General features: G+C 31.7%; 1 protein-coding gene across 2 annotated transcripts in view; it reads left to right on the forward strand.

Moving 5' to 3' along the window:
* Positions 1-19,801, forward strand: part of LOC121119601 (colorectal mutant cancer protein) — a 187,320-nt gene that overhangs the window by 116,576 nt on the left and 50,943 nt on the right. Inside the window, exon 1 of one of the 2 annotated variants that reach the window (XM_040714307.2) lies at positions 18,025-18,403. The exons of the other annotated variant lie outside the window; for it this stretch is intronic. The gene's annotated coding sequence lies outside the window, so the exon portion shown is untranslated. Of the gene's footprint in view, positions 1-18,024; positions 18,404-19,801 lie in introns of those variants that run through there. 2 annotated transcript variants of the gene reach the window in all.

A 19,801-nucleotide genomic window follows, 5' to 3' on the forward strand; every position in this document is an offset into this window, starting at 1 on the left:
GGAGACCTCGTCCGTATCCAGCATTGTCATTGTACTGATTCACTTTTAATTTATATATCCTGGATGGATGAAGTAGCCCAAGGAAGAAATTACACGTTCTAAAAATACAGTGCACTGTCCGAGGAGGCCAAAAAAGTACAGGATGTCTTGGCCACAAAATGTCCTCACTTTTGGAGTCCGGATTTTTGGCCTTCAAAGAGCCCGGCTCTGAACCCTTACGATTTCTATCTCTAGGGGAGGATCGTGCTTGAGGCCTGTACTAAGTAACATTCGTATAGGAAACCCCTGAAAAATTCCCTTACCCTTATAATGGGATAGCTGGATCCAGACGAGCTCGCACGTGCTTACCAAAACTTCTGCCTCCGTGTTGCCGAGGTTATCAAGAAATGCAGACTTCATTATAAATAATTTAATTTCATTAAAGTTAGCTTTCAAATTATTAAAAAAATATGATTCTATGTATATGTAGTTCGTTATATGCCTTTAAGTAGTGTGCTAATGTATCTGGACCACCCTGTATATGATAACATTGTAAGGTTATGTTACTATTATATAATGTCGTCCCGCTGTCTAAAATGGTTATAATTTTGACTAGTTCGGTCTTGATTCGGCAATATGTTTTCTATGATTTCAATTTTGGACTTGACCGAAGCACGAAGCAGAAAAAAAATCGGGCTCGGGCAGAGTCTCAACACTAGTTTGTAAATTGTACAACTAATTAATATATTTATTATTTTTCTTCAAAATGAGTGTTGAAGATAATGTATTAAAAAAAGTCCCTTTATTCTATCATCGTCAGCTGGTGAAGGGGAAAAAAATCCTAATTTAAAAAAAGAAGAAGTTGTATTTTTAATCATAATTGCCCCTTTTTTCTGTTCTCCTTTGATTATTATCGTTGCTATTACCATCAGTTAAGGATAGTCTGCTAACTATTTCTTTTTATTTACATTATAGCGTTGTATCGACTCGAGAAATCATAAAAACAACTTTAATTTTTTACATTGACTCAAATCTTGAGTCCATTTTCAAACATAAAAACCCCAGAGTCGACTCAATATTTTGCCATAGAAATACAAATTTCGTTCTGAGTTCTGAGTGGGCTGATATGTCCAATCACTACGTTAACAAGGTGTGCAAGGCTTTCAGGCCCAGACTTGAGGCCATGGTGGTCACGGAAAGAAGACATTTTTATAAATAATTGTTAATATTATAGGGTATACTTATAATTTAAAAAATACTTCTGATGATATGTGCGCGTTGTTCTTGATTAAGTTAATTTAAATCTAACTATCAAAAACAGTGCGATGTCTTAATGCACACTGTTAAAAAAGTTAATTTGGGATGTTCTCATTTTTTTTACTTTTGATCAAAATTGATTTTATGTTGACATACCTCACATCTCTAAGTTAATACGTAGATACTTCTAGAATCAAATTGTCATGGTGTATACCAAACATACGGTGCTCACTACCCATCATATGTATAACATGACGGGTACAATATTACAAACTTAATATTGTCTATATAATTTTCTAACCCCCCTTCTTATACTCAAAAAAGAATGATGAACTTACATCACGCTAGACTGACGACTGAAATTAACATTCCTCCATCAAAAACATTTATAAATGTGTTTTTCTACGTTTCTTTTACGCATGCATATCCAAAACGTTGTTAATCCATAGCCGTCCGTAGGCACATAGTAAGAATTTGCCGATGCGTCATACTTTTTCTTTCTATCTCGAAATTGGAGACAGCGACAACGGTAGTACAAATTCAAATTTTCTATGAAAACTTCTATGTCATCATATCCATTAACTTTTGAAACAGAATATTATTATAAACATACATAAATAAAAATATACAATACAAATTCTAATGATTGTCTAATCTAACGTGGAAACTTATTCGAGCAATTGAGATCGACTGAATCGAGATTCCTCTCCTCAGACTCCATGTACTTGTCCTTTGTTGCCCTATACCCATCCCCTAAACCACTAAAGTATATTTCAATACATTCATATTCTTCTATTTTTACAGGTATGTGTTTGTTATGCCTTATGATGGCCTTACAGATGTTCCATTATCGTGGTGGGCGAATAACCAAGAAATCTTTTTACTGGTGTTGAAACTCAGTTCGAGACCGATCCCCACCACCCCACTCCGTTGGGTCTTAACCATTTATCTGTCAAGTGACTAAGTGTCCAACCCTCAAAATACCATTTGATAATATTAACACTAATTGATATACATTTAACTAATCAGAAGTCACTGAACCTTTGATTTGAAAATTATTTCAACGATTTATTTGAGATGTAAATCAATTATGAAATCATAATAGATTTAAAAATCAAAAACATAAAACACGCGGAGGGATTTCTCTCGGAGTTGGTCCAATTTATTTCGAATAAATTATGGGGAACTTGATTAATTTCAATGACGACAATAGAGCTTCCAAAATAAATCATTTTTTTTTCAAAATTCGACAAAGCACATCTTCTGTTTCCTGGATTCTGTTTCAGTGATTCACCTCCAAATTCTCAACAGTCATTTAATGAAGTGATGGTGACTTATAAAGGGAAGACAACTGGTTCTCTTTGGAGCAATTAACTTTTTTTGGTAACTTAATAGTTTTGCAATTTTAACCAAAATATCAGACTTGCAAATTGACCAATTTGGACCATTATTTAGGCCAGTCACTTTCAAATTGTTGACCAATTTTTTGGGTATCAATCCACTAACCAATCTTCTCCCCACCGATCTAAAAATTCAAGCCCGAACTGAGAAATTTAATTTCGACTTGATATGTCATTATTTAAATTAATTTTCTCAGTTTGGTCTTGAATTTGTAGATCGAAACTCAACACTAGTAAATGATAACTATAATCATTTCATTAAAAGGTTAATAGCCTCAAAAAAGGTAAGAACCCCAAGTGTTAATGTAATTATTAAATGACAAATTATACAAGAAATTTCGGTTCATATCGCAATCTCAGAGCGTAGATTGAAACTTATTCCTTCACGAAACGTGGACAATTGTGATATAGGTTCAAATATGTATTATGCAACACATTTAATATCATATTACGTCATTGTTAACAATTTAGAAATAGACATGACGCAATCAACATTCATCTATTGAATAGTTCCAGAACAATTTTTTGTACGACCAAACTAATTCGCCACACTAAAAATTATAACAGCCTCAGACCGCTCAAAGATTTTCAAACAGAAGCCCATCACTACTTTTTCCTAGACACTGTCTAGGTTGATATTGTATATTTGTTCTTTATAAGTGGAAATATCTGTTATTGTTATCTTTAATTATGTCGTAGCCTTATAAAAAAATCAATTTAACAAAAAAATAATAATATCTAATAAATTATACTAATATCACGAAACCGCATTCGCTAGGCTTTGCCATCCTTGTATACAATCAAGTAAATATATTTTTTTAAGTGACGCATAACATAAATCTATATAATTATAGACTAAAATCTCTATAATGAGAAATTATGTATATGTAGCCCATTTAAAGAAACGAACACAGAATGATTTTTCTACAAATGAGTCTGGGTTACATAAATGTATTCTTCGAGATGTAATTAATTATCATTCATTTCTCATCAACAAATTATTCAGATTAATTATATCATTGAGGTTGCGTAGGAGCTACAGAGTACTTTATGCAACTCTTAGCGCCCCCTACCGTGTAAAAAGTATTTTTGTAGCTACTATGCGGTCGCTTTTTCAGTTTCCCTTGCCTGATTCCTTAATAAAAGTTTGACTATATATTAGCTATATAAATTTACATAAATCTTGCAATAATCAATTCACCTTCATGAAGAAAAAAAAATCATTATCATGTTTTGGTTTTTTGTTAAAGAATATAATTATATGTAGCTCATTTTTCATTTACGACTGATTTCATGATGGGGCTTCGTCCAGAAAATAAACTCAAAGTTTCTAAAAATGAGTCATCATGCGTGAGTGTTCATACATATACGTACATAAAAAGAATGTACCCTTTAAAGGCAAAAAACAACCAAAAAAAACAACACACACACACGCCGGAGGTGCGTTAATTGTGCGTAAAGATTACAGTTTCATCGTGGATTTTCACTATTGGTACTACTATTATTCATATATTATGTTTATTTACTGACGTATGAATATATTGTATTTTGGATTGCCAAAAATACATATTAAGGCATGGATTGTATAAATACAGTACAGTTGTATAAAATATGACATGATAGCCCTGACAATTTAAAAATGTTTGGGAGGATATCGGTACGATTCAGTGTTGCCAGACTAGCTGATTAATGGCTAGATCTAGCTGATTAATGGCAACTGGAAAGAATATCATTTATTTTATAACTAATAATCTAAACTGATCTTTGCTATAATTAACCCGATTTTTAAGGGTGTCAGAATCATAAATTAAAAGTGATAGGTTTGATTTTGGGTGATTAAATCGATTACATTTAAGTTATAAGTTTCAAAGTAGTATTAATAAACCACAACACATCATCCAGGTTGAAGTTACCTTATATCAGGTTAATCTACTAGAATGCGTCTAGGACAAGGATGACTCTATGCATGTTTATTATCTAGGTGAAACTCTGAAAAATTATACTAAAACCCCTGAAGCTATAAATGACAAAACATATTTGGGCGATTTTTTTTTAGCAGTTTGTTGTTGAAACTAGATAATTTTAGAAGTAACTATTCCCAATTTAACTGTAACCCACCTGGTAGCACTGGTAACAACGTGAACAAGCATCATCCTCATAAATCAACAGCTGACTCAATTGTGTTGTCCTTTGTATTATATGTAGATTGCAGTGTCTTAATTATCGTGCTAAAGCGTGTTTTTTTTTTCATATCCATCTCTTCCTTATCATTTCCATAATTACAGAAAATTATCTGAAACTTGAATTCAATGTCTTAAAGATAAAATAGGTCCATAAAATCCGTGGCGGTATTTATTATGTTTAAGTACATATTTTAATTTATTTTTTAGGCATAAGTTTTTTCCTTATATTAAGCAAATTGTACGCTTCTACGCCCGATTTAATTACAACATCAATCATTTTAATAACCAATAATTAACACTGATGCTATCCCGTCATTTTGATTGATTAATATTATTTATTAATACATCTAACGAACGAAATTAGGGTAGTTGGAACTATGCCCCCTTGAAGAGATGGAGCAATCACAAAATTTTGAAATTCCGTTCGGTTTAGATCTAGACACAAAAGCCGTCTCATAGAACAATCTTTGCTAAATGACACCCTCATACATTTTGTCTAGGAACGACATCATCAATCAATATTCACCAAAGTTTATAAGAATAATAATTACTTAAATCCATCCTAAATTTAGAATAATGCCAAACTGTTTTCATGCATGAAAGATATCTAAATTTTTACTAAACTAATTCAATGGGTAAACTGAGGTATTTTACAATATTATCCGTGAAAACAATGCCTTATAGGGAGTGGTTTAAAATTAAAGACGTTTTTCAAGTACTGAAGCCGTGATTGAAAAGATTTTAAGTCCCATATAAAGGATCAATACAGCCCATGTACTATTTGTGTGCCACATAATGTTTGAATGAATTAGAAGCGTCAAAATAAAGTGACCAATTGTCCCTTTGTTCCAGATATGTCCGGCTTTTATATCCTGTCCGGGAACTTTTTTGTACATTTGGTTCTTTTTTTTAGAAAAATACAAGCTATATATTGAAAATCGACTTATAAGGGAAAATCAAATATAAAATCTTTATATACATAACATTGTAAAAACAGTATATTCTAATTTTTAAATCAAGAATCAATTTCTTTTTTTGTTATTTTCTTAAATCTGACACTGAATCTTACCAAAGTGTTCTTTTTTTTTTGGAAACTAAAATATATTCACCCTAATTAATATTATATTGACCATCTAATGAAAATTCAAATATAATTTTCATTATTGGTATTTATCACAAGGATTCTAAATTCTTCAATTCAGATTTATCATCTTCTTATGTTATTGTAACTTGTACAAAATCGTAACTAGTGTACACAATAAAAGCTCAATGGAAAGGTTTCGTAGAATTAAAATATTCCGAAAGATTTTATTGTCTTGATTGTATTTCATTTTTTTTAACTACATACTACAAATATCCAAGGGGACTATATATAATGTGTGTCGATAAGAAACTTGTAACGCAGTCTGGTCGACGTCACCTAACACCTTTTTTTTGATGACGTCACAACGGACCCAAGCTCAGTATTACTCACTAGTGATGTGTTAATTATAGATAAATATTAAATACTAGAAGCCGAAGGAGTGTAAAAAAGTTGTGAACTGTGTGGAAATACATTTATTTCATAGTGATTTGGATATATATCTTTTCGTGCGAAGGATTCGGGTATATTCATCCGCATCCACCCATCCTTTATGTTCCTAGGAATTCATATTTTTTCCATTTGGATACCCAATAAGTCTTCTGATCCTCTTTTCAACTTCATGTTATAAGGGATCTTTTCTCGTTATACCTCAATCGGTGGATATGTGCCTCTCTTTTCTGGATAGTTTTGTCTGCAAAGCATATTCTATTCTGCTATGGCATACAAATAGTTATTGGGAATTAATAAGTGATTGTATATTAAAAAAATAATATTGACTTCTTAACTTCTGTTGATTTTATTGGAATATTTGAATGTCGTTGCATTTCCAAACTTATTCACACAGCAATCCTCTTCTAAGCAACTAAATTGCTTGTTAGCATATTGTAATATTATTCTTTGGAAAATCTGGGATCTTTACAAAAATAAATAAATTACTAAGTGTGTGCCATACGAGCTAATTATAAGTTGTTTGATTGAAGACAATGTTTAAAATGTATCAAAATTATATTACGATTATTTGATTCATTCGGTTTTATTTTGAACTTGCAAATGCTATTTCGTTATTGAGATTCTTGCCAGGCGAGTAGAGACTTCAAAATAATTCCTATTATTAGTTAAATAACTATTATTCCTCTGTATTACTTACTATTCTATGCTATATAAAAGTGGAGAAGCTTTAGAAAACTTTATTTCCCTAGTACTATTAATATTTAATTCTTAATATATTATTGATTTCTTCGCTATAATATATTTATTTGAAAATGTATGTTCTGAAGTAATTTTTATTATTCAAAACAACTTTTAATGTGTTTCTTTTTTAAATTAATTTTAGTACCGTAATCGTAGGAGGAAAATTTAAACTAACAGAATTTTCCGATAGGGAAAATGAAATATTATTATATTATGTATTGATACAATTAGTTATATAAATTTGAATTTACTCCTTAATTGACTCCTCCTTGACATAATCAAAATATCCAGTACAATTGTAAAGAACAGCAAATAAATCTCTTATTGACACACCATATAGTCCCATTGCAAATATGAGACAACCTTTAGAACATATCATATGTTTATTTCTTGCAAATGTGAAGCGTTAGCACAAAATCAATCTAGAACAAAAATCAAGCAAAACACATTATACATGTATTTTTAAGATAACATATATAATTACAGCCCAATATTTTATGGACATATTTTGGTCAATTATGAGCTTTGTATTCTATTTTCTAGGAGGAGTGGAGAATCCCGAGAATATTACCTATAGTCTAATGACTTTATTACATTTATGGACTTTCAAATAAAATATACTCCAATTTATCATTCATTCATTTTGATGATGTATTTTTGGTTACATTAAGAGTTCAATTTTCTGTGCATGTAAGGGTTAATAAGAATAATTTCTTCACATAAATTGACGTTAATTATTATTTGAAGATACAAATTATGCAATCAGGAATCGGATATAAGAAAAATCATTCTTGCTTGTTTTTTGTGTTGACGGGGAACAAATGTCTAATATATTTTTTACAAATATATACAGCCCAATTTTTCATAGACATATTTTGATCAATTATAGTCTTTATATTCCAATTTATGCTATGAGTTGAGATACATAAGAAGAAAGTTAACTATAGTTTAAATTCATTTGATTTATGAGAAGGTCCATTTGGCCTCGATATAGCATTTCAAATAAAATCTATCCCTTTCTAATTATTTTATTTTTGGTAATTTTGGGTGTAATTTGAGGTGGTTTAATTTCTTTGATAGAAATTGAGAATAATTATCATGGAAGCAATCATTTGTAACTTAGGCTCAATTTTGAGAAAAAACAATTAAGCTTGACCACAAATATATCAATAAATTATTAAATTTTCAAGATAATTTTGAAATTCTATTATAATATAGAGAAAATGTATGGATGTTCTAATTTAGACAACTTTGGACAAAATATTAAATTTTTTGGAAAACTTTCAAAAATTGACAAGTATTTGCAAAAAAAAGATAAAAAGAAAAAAAAATGTTGTTTTTGTACAAAAATTAAAAAATTTCAAATATTAAATTTTTTGGAATTTTTTTTTGTTAATCCAAAGCTATTTACTCAAAATATTGTTTACATCAAAAAATTAAATTATAAATATTAAATTTTTGGAAAAACATTTCTAAAATCGAATGGTATTCACAAAAAAAAAATTGAAAAAAAATGTATATACACTTCCTCAATTTGGGGAGGGCGACAGCCCCTACATCCCCTCCAGCCTACCTCCTGCAGACCCCCCTGGTACTTTTCAAGAATAATTTATGATCAGAGAGAAAAAGAGTGGAATATTTCTTCGTACCAGAAGGAGGATAAAGAAATTCACTTTTTATTTGTATTTTATAAATTTATATCTCGCATAAGTCACGAATTATACGCGTGATTCTTATCGTGATTTTATTAGACTCAAATGGTTATATTATATCAATGTACATGTTATAATGTTATATATGTACATTCATAAATATTCTTGTTGTGTTTCGGTCGAAAAATCCTAGACACGTCTGAGACTGATATCATTTTTGTAAGACCGAAGTAATTCACTCCCAATTCTGTCTGGACTGTTTTAGTAGCAAAGTCGTTCTTGATCCGTGGTACAAAAAAAATAACCTGTTTGTAAGAGAATAAATTTGTTAAGAAATGAAATCCACTTTATTTATTTTTTCTTAGTTTTGTTACATGATTTTAACCATTTATTTGGGGCGACATTTTGGTCCAAATCGGTCTAAAACATTGATTTTTAACCTTTCTATCAGTATGAAGCTCCTAAGCGTACTTTTTGGGCAACTAATTTGATCCGAATATTTGGATTTTTTTCCTAATTTTATTGCTCTTTTTTATTTAGAAAATTGTTTTTACGAGAATTTTTGATGACTCCAATTGAGAAACGATAATTTGAAAAATGGTGTGTGACTTTTTTATTTTAGAAAAACACATTTTTTGATCATTTGTGGAGTCTTTGTTGGATCAAATTTAAAAAAATAAAAAAATTGGAAATAAATAAATACAAATTGAAATTGAAATAGTGAATAGTTGAATAGTGATGGGATACAAAAAATACTTAGGAGATAATAAATTAAGAGCATCCGCCAAGCTTACAACTCGGACTACCCATTCCGGTCCCCAGACAACCAAAATTCCTTTGGTGTAAACCCGGTGGGTGTCTATTACTCTAGCTCAGATTCCTATTTTGATAATCATTGGTCTAGAAAAAATCACTTAAGACCAAAGCGAAAAAATACAAGTCTCAACCCTAATAAATATGTACATAAAGAGTGGGGACCTCCAAAAACGGTATTTGTATCCTTCTCGGCACTGACAGCGGCAAGAAGAAGATTACACATGCATCGTCTTTTTTGTTATTGCTCCGACATTTTAATATATAGAGACATGGTATAAAAACAAAACTTGTTTATTTTGTTTCAGCTGTCGTTTGTTTGCGTAATTAAATCTTGTGATTGAAAATAACGGTGATAAAATTGTAATTAAATAATACTGGAAGTTTTAGGTGCCCACTCTGGTTACCCAAAGAGTACTTAAGTAGTCCTCCAAGATGTGCAGATTCAGCGTGAGAAAAAAGGATTGCACTTTAATCTGTTTTTATTTAAGGGACTGTTTGATGTACAAGAAGGCCACTAGGGGGTCCTCTATGCAAGCAAAACTTGTTAGGATATCAAATTTTAAACACTAAGATGGGAAAAAATTCAAATTACTCCAAGTCGTCATTTTCATGTGATATCAACTTAATTTTTGAGCTTGGATTTTTCCCATTTGATAATGTTTTCCGTCATAATTACTGTTTAAATCCTATGGAGTTTTTTCGTGATACTAGCACTGTTCATCGGGAGACATGTATTTTCTATTATAAAGTATGTTTAATGTCCAACATGGACGTTAAACAGTCTTTATAATTAAATATGTTTAGGTAATTTTGTTACAAACATTTTTGCCTCTTGATAATTTTGCTGGATGACATATTTGCCGCATTTTTATGTATTTATATTATTGGTACGGATTTTCCCTTTAGCTGTTAATGTCGTAGCATTCTTTTCTTTCTATCACGGAGTATCTTACATTTCTTCAAGGATAAACTAAGGTAATGACCATGAGTAACGCATCACTAGTCATTTCATAGGAGGAACACACAGGGGATTATAATTTTAAGCCCATAAGAACCCAAAAACACCACCAAACATTCGGGGTACAACTGGGGGTCTGAGAGGCTCTTAATTGTTTTTCAAGTATGCGCAGTATGTTCCATCCTGTTTTGGAACCTGGCAGTGCTCCAAAACACCAATCATCGAGGTACAATTGTGAGGTTGTGAGGGACTCTTAATTGTTTTTTTAAAGTTTTGGTGGTAAGCTGCATTCTGTTTTGGTACCCTGTTGTACCCGAAAACCCCCCCAACATTCGGGGTACAAAATGGTAATTCATAAAGTCTATGAAAGTTTCCTCATAAATTTATACGAAATTGTTTTTATACGAATTGTCCTTATACGAATATGTTTTATACGAAGTAACCGTACACTGATAATTTTACAGCAAATATGTCATGAAGCAAAATTACCAGAGGGGAAAATGGATGTAGCCAATTTACTGGTTGCGAATAAACATTATGTTCTTATTATATGTCAGTTGTAAATTTATACACACCATGTCCTTTCAAATCTTTATTTCTACATAGAACGATGCCCTATTGTGAAATTTTGTATTTTTTTATGATGTGTACTCTTCCAGGAAGTTCATTGGCGTGACATTAAAAAAAAAGCAAACTCATTATCTGAGGTACCATTATGCATATTTTTTCTTTTTAAGAAGATGGGATAAGCAAGCCTCTTTTCAAAGTTAAGATTATGAAGAGGTTAATTACGTCTTTTCATTTAAATGCAGTCTTAATTATCTTGTCAGGTGGGATTTAGTATGCAAAATTTAATTTAGAACAGTGTCTCTAAATAAGTGGCTTGCAATTAAAAAGTTAGTTTATTTTTTTTTTGAAATTAGTAATATTTCAGACTCAATTTTTATTCTCGCATGTTATTTAAAAAAAAATTTTTTGATTTAAGTCGATTTTTCATTATTCCTTACTTTTTTTAGAGATAATAAAAGTTATTAGTTATTAATTGATTTATATAAAATATCAACTTAACGCGTGAAAAATTTCTTAATTGTAGGTAATTTTGGGAGTTTTATTTTATTTTCCAAAGTTATTATCATTATTCATTGATTCTTGAGGAGAGAACATCGAAGTATAAAGTAATCACTAGTACATATGTACATGAAGTGCAGCGAGTAACACTTAGGATTAGGTAGTTATAAATATATATATATTATTGGAGTATTTCCAGCCTATATATCCTTGCTATATAAGAAGTGGGATTTCTGTTTATTTCCTTAGCCTCACAGCTGATAGAATAAAACGGCATGACAGCTAAGTTGCTCTCCAAATGTGATATATAAAATATCTGCTGTCGGTTTGTAAAAATAAAAGGAACATTTTTATCGCGGTAATTTTAAGAATGTTTTATATATGTACAGGTGTGTGCGTCTAAAACTAAACACTCCTTTAAATTTTACGACTTGAGGGCTTGACGAGTGGGGCTCTTGTAAACCTTAAGGGCAACATCTTTCTTAAATAGCCGGTCCATGGTCCTTCTGCTGACGTTGAACTCCCTGGAGAGGCCGCTGACGGTGACCTTGCCTCTCTTGTCCTCGACATATTTTTCACGGCAGTAACCATTTCGTCCGACCTTCAAGGCCTTTATTTAGATATTGTGGTCGCCTCAGGAGACCCTTTGGCTATCACGCTGTAAACGCTGGTGCGACGTGGCAATTTCAGTGGGAGTTTTTCCCCGCGCGGAAAGTTCCAAAATTGCGACTCGACGTCTCTCCATATTATCGACTGTTGTCTTACTGTAGCTATTTAGATTTTGCTGGAGTTTTGTTTATAATTAGTCAAGACCCTTGCCTCGAAGTATAAACCGGTTTCAACTCAATAAAATCACGAATATGTGCATGATTTTATAAAATTGAAAGGATTGTTCAGTTTTAGACGCGCACACCTGTATATGGAACGACGTTGCTCAATGGACAACGCGATCAGGAGAAACTATTATCTTGAACACAATGTAAGTATGTTCGATATACGGTCGTTCCTAGAGAAGGAAATATACTTAATGTTGTATATGGACTTGAAAGACCATTCCTAAATCAGATGGAGTCATTTGCTTTACTATAATGATGACTTCTCCTTAATTAGTGAAACTACATCTCCCCAATTTAAGGAACGTTATAAAAAAATGTTTAAGAGGAGAGTAGCTTAGCTGTCATGCCGTTTCTTTTTTTTTATCACCTGTAAGTAGCCGTGAATGAATGTAACACAAATCTTACTACATATATTGTAGCAAGAACAAATAGGCTGGAATTATTCAATATCGATCCTCAACTCTAGTCTGAGTCCAACAAGGACTTTCTCTTATAACTCCGGAGGTAGAAACCCTCATTGTTTCTCTCCGTCTTTCATGAGCACATATACTAGTTATTATTTTATACTTGGATGCTCTGTTTAAACTAATAATTATAGCAAATTTGGAGAATCAAAAATCTTTTCAGATTAATATATGGAAAAAGCCACAACTACTGTTTAGAACAAGTTTTATACACCTCTGTTCTCCTCCCAAACATTCTTCAAATTGTCAGGGTTACCATGTTCATTTTCTTTTTCTTTAAAAATGTAATCCAATTAGAAAATGACTCCAAATTACTTTATCTACAAACACTAAATTAAAAACACGACGTGTCATATACTTGGAAAACTTAACTCAATTAAAATTAGTCTTTGTCTCCCTCCTTCTACATCCTCTCCTTAGTTTCTTTCATGCTCCTATGATCAAATGAAATATTTAATAAGAAAACTTTCTTATTTTGTTTACACATTATTATAACTAACAAAAACATCTTCCTCTATTTTTGCAGTTCTTAAAAATACACAATAACATTAAAGATGTTGTAATATTATAAAAATAACAAATTACATAGCCCCCTTATTTTGCATTAGGGCCTTTCCATATTGAAAATATGTGTTTTCTTATATGTATATCTGTTTATAATATATGTACATAAAATTTCCATATTTTACAAAAAAAATCTTTTTTTTAAAAGATTCTTATTTTTGAGTCTGTTCAAAGCTGAAGATGATTATTTGTCAGGGATGCAAAATATGACAACAATGTTGAATTAGGGATGGGTCTCGTCTCATCTTTTTTGGGCTAGAGTAGCCACGGGTAATTAAACTTTGGATATAACCATCTATTCTAATTCTTCCGAGTTATGTGTAATGATATACGTGATGACCAATACGCTCGTTACTAAAAATGAGCCCCTTTCAACTAATCCGTCAAGCAAAACGACAGACAAAGAACCTTTTGGAGTACATAATCAGCCATTAAAAGTACTCTCAAGTATGGAAATTAGTCCAATGTGATATTTTTTTATATTACTGTATGACATCATCCGTGATATAGCGTCCTTTAATCGCGCTTTCTAGTCTTAAAATAAGTTTTGATCAATGAAGAATAAAGCATACGAATAACAATATTTATTGACTTTAGATTAGATTAAACATTAAACTGCATTTCCGGCCTTTTTAAGGCCTTTATGAAATAGATGGGTGACTTCAATTTGAAATATTGCTTTAATGGTTTATGAATGAGAAATGATATGTGTGGCCTGATTGCGTGAGTCTCGCGCCAATTGCGTGAGACTTGAGAGACTTGCATTAATGGCAATTTTTTTATGGTGCATAAAAAATGTCCTATTGGTATGTAAAAATAACAAAAACAAAAAAAGAATCCTGACAATTTGAGGAATGGGCGGGAAAAGAGCAGCTTAGCTGCTATGGAGTTTACATTACTTAGATCAGTTGAATTAGTCCTGACAAAAATCCCACTCCTTATATAGCAAAGACATATTATAGGCTGAAATTACTCCAATGTTCATCTGTATTTATCTCCGAGTCCAAGAAGGACTTGCACTTATAACTACGGAGCAAACCCTCAATGTTACTCTCCATCTGTCATGAGCACGTGCAATAGCGATTACTTTATACTTGGATTTTCCCTTCTCAAGAATTGAATAATAATGATAACAGCTTTAGAAAATAAAAGTCATGTTCAGGTTGCAACTATATGATGTCACTTCCAGTTTCTAGGATACACCTCTAGCAATGAACTTAAGAGAAATGCTGCAAAAAAAGAAACCGATTATAAACATGGTCATCCTGACAATTTGAAGAATGTTTTGGGGGATAGCAGCTTAGCTGTCATGAAGTTTCATTAAATTAGCTGCGAGCAACTATGAGATGAAGGAAATAGTCCAACAAGAACTGTTTTTAAAAATCCACAACACATCCTCATAGTTACTTTTTTTCCTTCACACGCTATTGATCATTTAATACTTATTGTTCTCTCTCCATGAATAAAAGAATAATGATGACAGCTTTGGTAAATAAAAAAATCTGTTCAGTTAGTAATTATAAAAAGAGAGCGATCTTCAAATGTCATATTTTTTAATCGCTGTTGACGTTCCATACGTACAACAATACTTCGATAGTTTCAAAGAATACTTAAAACATATTCTTGAGACTAATGCTCATAATTTCAAACTCAATCGTTTTAATTTCTCAAACTCTCCCTGGTTATGGGAACAGTAGCATCATTTGAAAGATTGTATTCAAATGCAGTTTGTGGAAAAAGTATTGACTGGGGGGTGTTGTGTGAGTCCATATTAAGTACTGAAAATTGCAGTTCCATCCTGTTTAGTATAAGTACCAGTTCATTTCAGTTATGCATATCTGTCTTAAAACTTATAAAGTTAGGTCATTGAATTCTATTTTTTATCATTTCTAGTACCACATGTCCGGAGGACCAACAGTCTTAAGAACCGGTTCTAAGACTGGACTGAATAAATAAGGACTTACACAACACTACCCTCGGATATCTTCTTTAAATTTATTCAAACATATATTGGTACTTTTTGTTCAAATTTAGTTTGCCTAAATCAAACCAGCTCTAAGAAATATAGAGAGAGACTAAAAGTTTTGCAACTATCCCAGTTGCCCCGTATATCAATATCTTTAATATTAATCAGAAGTGGGGACTGGTGACTCAATTTGGAATTGCAATAAAAGGTTTTTCTAGCTCTGATATGAATCAAAAATTAAATTGCAATGGTTATGAACTGCGTTTGCAAAGAATTGATGTGTGTAGAATTGTCAAAGCTTTTTACTAACGTATTCCACATTTAAAATCAGAGTTGTATGCGTCCAAGGATGTAGGTTTTTTTTTATATATATAATTGACCAGAAATACCAATTTGGAACGAATGGATTTATGCCCGTTTATGAATACAATGATGTGCGTTTGTAATGGGTAGGATTTCTTGAGGATTATGAAAACTCCACGATTCGATATGTACCTACCATTCTCTCTCTATGAAGAAAGTGATAAAATCCACCTGCTGTTTTTTTCTTCTCATGGGGAGATTGTGTAGTGAATCTATCATTGTTTGTTAATAAGTTTCTCATGATATACATTACACTTCATTAATTTCTCTTTTATTCTACCATTTATATATATATATATATATCTCTGACAATATCGTTTGATCCTTATCCATCATAGCTCAGAAAAATGTCAAAAAACACTTTTGTATTCTATAACTTTGTGTAGTTACAATATGTTTTTGTTATTGGGGGAACCTGATTGGAGTGCCTATGGATATAGCTAGTGTTGTAAATCATAAAAAAATTTTAACATGTAAGAAACCCCCGAAAATACAATACATTTAAGCACATAAGAGACAGCTTTTGTCAATATACATAGGTAGGTATAGAGTTTTATAAAATATCACCTGGCAGTATTATTTAAAAAAAAATGGAAATCAACATGGTAACCCTCACTATTTAAATACTGTTTGAGAGGAGAGCAGCTTAGTTGTTTCATTAAATTAGCTGTGAAATGAAGATGTCCGTATCAAGTAAGGACATTGCCCGATATCAATTCTTAATTCTTCTCTGAGTCCAGCAGGAACTTAACCTTATAACCCCCAACAGGTCCTTAGTACTGCTCTCTGTCATTTATAAGTACAAGCACTCGTGGTTACACTTTATACTTATATTTTCTCTCCTCAAGAATGAAAGAATAATGATTGAAGCTTTAGAAAAACAAACAAACAGTGTTTTGCTTGCCAACAACATTCTTTAAAATACATAACCTGGAATTAACACGAGTAACCATTTTTGAAAGTTACCTTTCCGGCTTCACTCTTAGTTAATTTTAAGTATTCTGAGGATTAACGTAATTTAAGACATAAAAAAGTTTGACAAAGAAATGTCTTCTTTTTTAAATCTTGTACCAAATTTGTATTGAATTAATTATTAATATTTGGAAAATTGAAGTTTTTCCCCAGCAAAATTATAAGTTGATGCCCCTATCATATTAAATACTTTTTCTAGCTAAATTAAGTACCTCCAATCAAGTGTTGAATTGAGTAGAATCGTTAATGATTAATTCAAGTCGATGAACTAGAAAAATGGAAATTATTAAGGAGCTTGTCTCCTGCCAATGTAATAGTTGCAAGACAATATAAATGTTAACTGTAGTATAGTTTGATTCTAAATAGGAATTATGTTAAATGTTGAAGAGTTCATTGTTTATCATCGCTCTAGTGGACAAAAAAAGTGTTGCTATGACCACTACCTTGTACAAATATTCATCACGTGGTCTTCGTTTCGCCACTTTGTTTTAAAGCTATCGATTAATTGAGCTACTTTAATTATATTTAGAGATATGCAAATTGTCGAAGTCCTCGTGAGTGTCAATCACCTTGACTGACGACATATTTGCAGGCAGTGATCACAAATATATACTAGGTATTTTGTTGCTAGCTGTCAATTTTTCTGCTTCTTTTACCTTAATCAGTGTTTTGAACGTTGATTCGTTCAATTATAGTGAAATTTTGTTCAGCTGCGAGACTTGAATTGAATAATAACTCTATAGTTCATAAGAATTGGCCCTGCATTGGCTACTTACCAACTGATATTGGGATTTTCTCCCGGTTTCTTTTTGTATGAAAGGTTGTGTGAAGCAAACAAGGTAACGACGTGGAATACGTTTCAATGTTCTACATTAGAAGAAATAATTAATTGAGATTGGTGCATATAGTTCTAAATTTTCACATCTTTAACTATAATATTAGTCAAAATAATAGTTTTTAGGTTCGTACTAAAATTTGGGACGTTAATAATAACACGGATAGGGCCGATTTAAGTCCCGTATTATGGAAGGATCAATACCGACTATCATATTATATATATTATTATAATATAAATAATAGTTTCCCTTACGAAATCTTCTAAGATTCATTACTTAGTATGTAACTTGTAGTATTAATTCTGATTTCTGTAGTAATATATGAATATAAGTTCATCATTATGTTTTTGGGGGTTGGAGCGCGCTCTTTTTTGAAAAGAAGAAAAAAGTGCATGGAGTAAGTAAGCAGGGCGACCAATAGGTCCTTCAGAAGAAGAAGTGAAAAACACGTCCGTCTCGCTCAGATACAGTACGCACTACTGCTACTAGCACCTCCACTGCCAGCAGCACAGTAGCAGCGTTATACAGGAGAGAAGAAGTGAAAAGAAAAGAAGAAAAAAAAAAAGGAAAAAAAAACATACAATTTTTTTAGTGTGCTCAAAGATTCAGTATTATTATAGTACCATTGACAAAGAGATTCATTTTCCTTTAGTTTTCTTCTTTGGGGTTGTTTGTGAAGTGCGTGTTTGACTGAATATGTGTGGATCCACACATTACAACTCCTAAATGTGTTTCTCCATCATTCATTTCCAGTGTTAATGACTAATGTTGTTCATATCGAGTCTTTTTGAATATTCGCAGCTTTTAACAACAGGTAAAAAAAGAGTTGTTTAATGTTTGTTGTTTATGTCGTCATTTGTACTAAATATTGCTATTAAGATGTCATGTGACCTACTTACATAACTTACATTACAAAGTTTATCCTCTGTTTCACAAAAAAATAATAATTAAATAAATAAAAAATGCGGGTAATTCTCTCACCAAATACTTGAAAATAATAAATAATCCTTTGTTGATTGATTACTTTCTCAAGGATATTCGAAATATTTTATATAAATAAGTAAATGCCAGTACAGTTCTACTAATGTTTTGCTAAATATTATTACGAGGACATAGAGTTTGTTTTGTTTTCACATATACTCTCCCGTTTTCGAGTTAATACTTTTTTACCTCTACAAAAATACCTTTTCTGCACGACCTATATAAAAAAAACTGACTGACAATGCTTGAGGCCTCACATGTCATTTTTGCCGAGGTATAGGGAATTTTAGTTGGGACAAATGGGATTTGTGGGTAATAATATGCCCTTTTGGGCATGGTACAGGTCATTTTAATTGGGGAAAATACGGGATTTCGGGATCGAAAATGGCCGTTTTATAAACGTCGTTACTTTTAATGTACCACGCAATATCTCCTCCAAAAACAAACAGGGATAAACATTATTGTCTTGTTTTGGGGTTAATACTTTTCGTTTCTTTGCACAATACTTTTTTTCTGCTCTGGACAATCGAAAAACTGGCATTGGGAAAGTTTGAAGCCTTACAGGTTACATTTTAAACGTGGAACAGGCCATTTAATTGGTAAAAGTGACATTTGCAGCTTGCAATTTCCATATTTGGCATAGTACAGGACATTTATATGAGGGGAGGGATAGGATTTGTGGGCTGAAAATAGTCATTTCTAATCTTATTGTTCCGTTGTCTAAAATATCTTAGCCAGAGTCAAAAATTGTACTTTTTAGTGTTCGAAATTGGTCATTTTTGGCATTGTATAAGCCTTTTCAATTTGGGTAAATGGGATTTGTGGGTCAAAACAGCCTTCAATTAGCCTTTTTTACCGCCGTTTCAAATATGATGATTCTGAGTGAAAAGTTGTTTTTTGTATATTTTTTTAGTATTGGTTTATCAGATTAAAATATTCCTGATCTTGTTTTCAATGACAGTTTCAGAGGTCTAAGATAATGTGCTCCATGATTTGCTGTTTCTCTGTTATATTATTTAAGAAATATATTTAGCATAAATTCACCCTAGTTAGTTAAAGTGATAGTTGTTCAGCAGAAATAATCTTAGGTAAAACAGACCCAAAAGTCCCTATTTTTTTCATATTAGAATGGACTAAACGCCTCAAACTTTGATAAAGTTAGTTTTTTTATATGGTAGTCAGCAAAGAATGTTGTTGTGAAGGGGACCCAGAAAACGGGCCAGTCTAATGT

Source organism: Lepeophtheirus salmonis, chromosome 6 (assembly GCF_016086655.4).
Source record: "Lepeophtheirus salmonis chromosome 6, UVic_Lsal_1.4, whole genome shotgun sequence".
NCBI classification, from domain to species: Eukaryota; Metazoa; Arthropoda; class Copepoda; order Siphonostomatoida; family Caligidae; genus Lepeophtheirus; species Lepeophtheirus salmonis.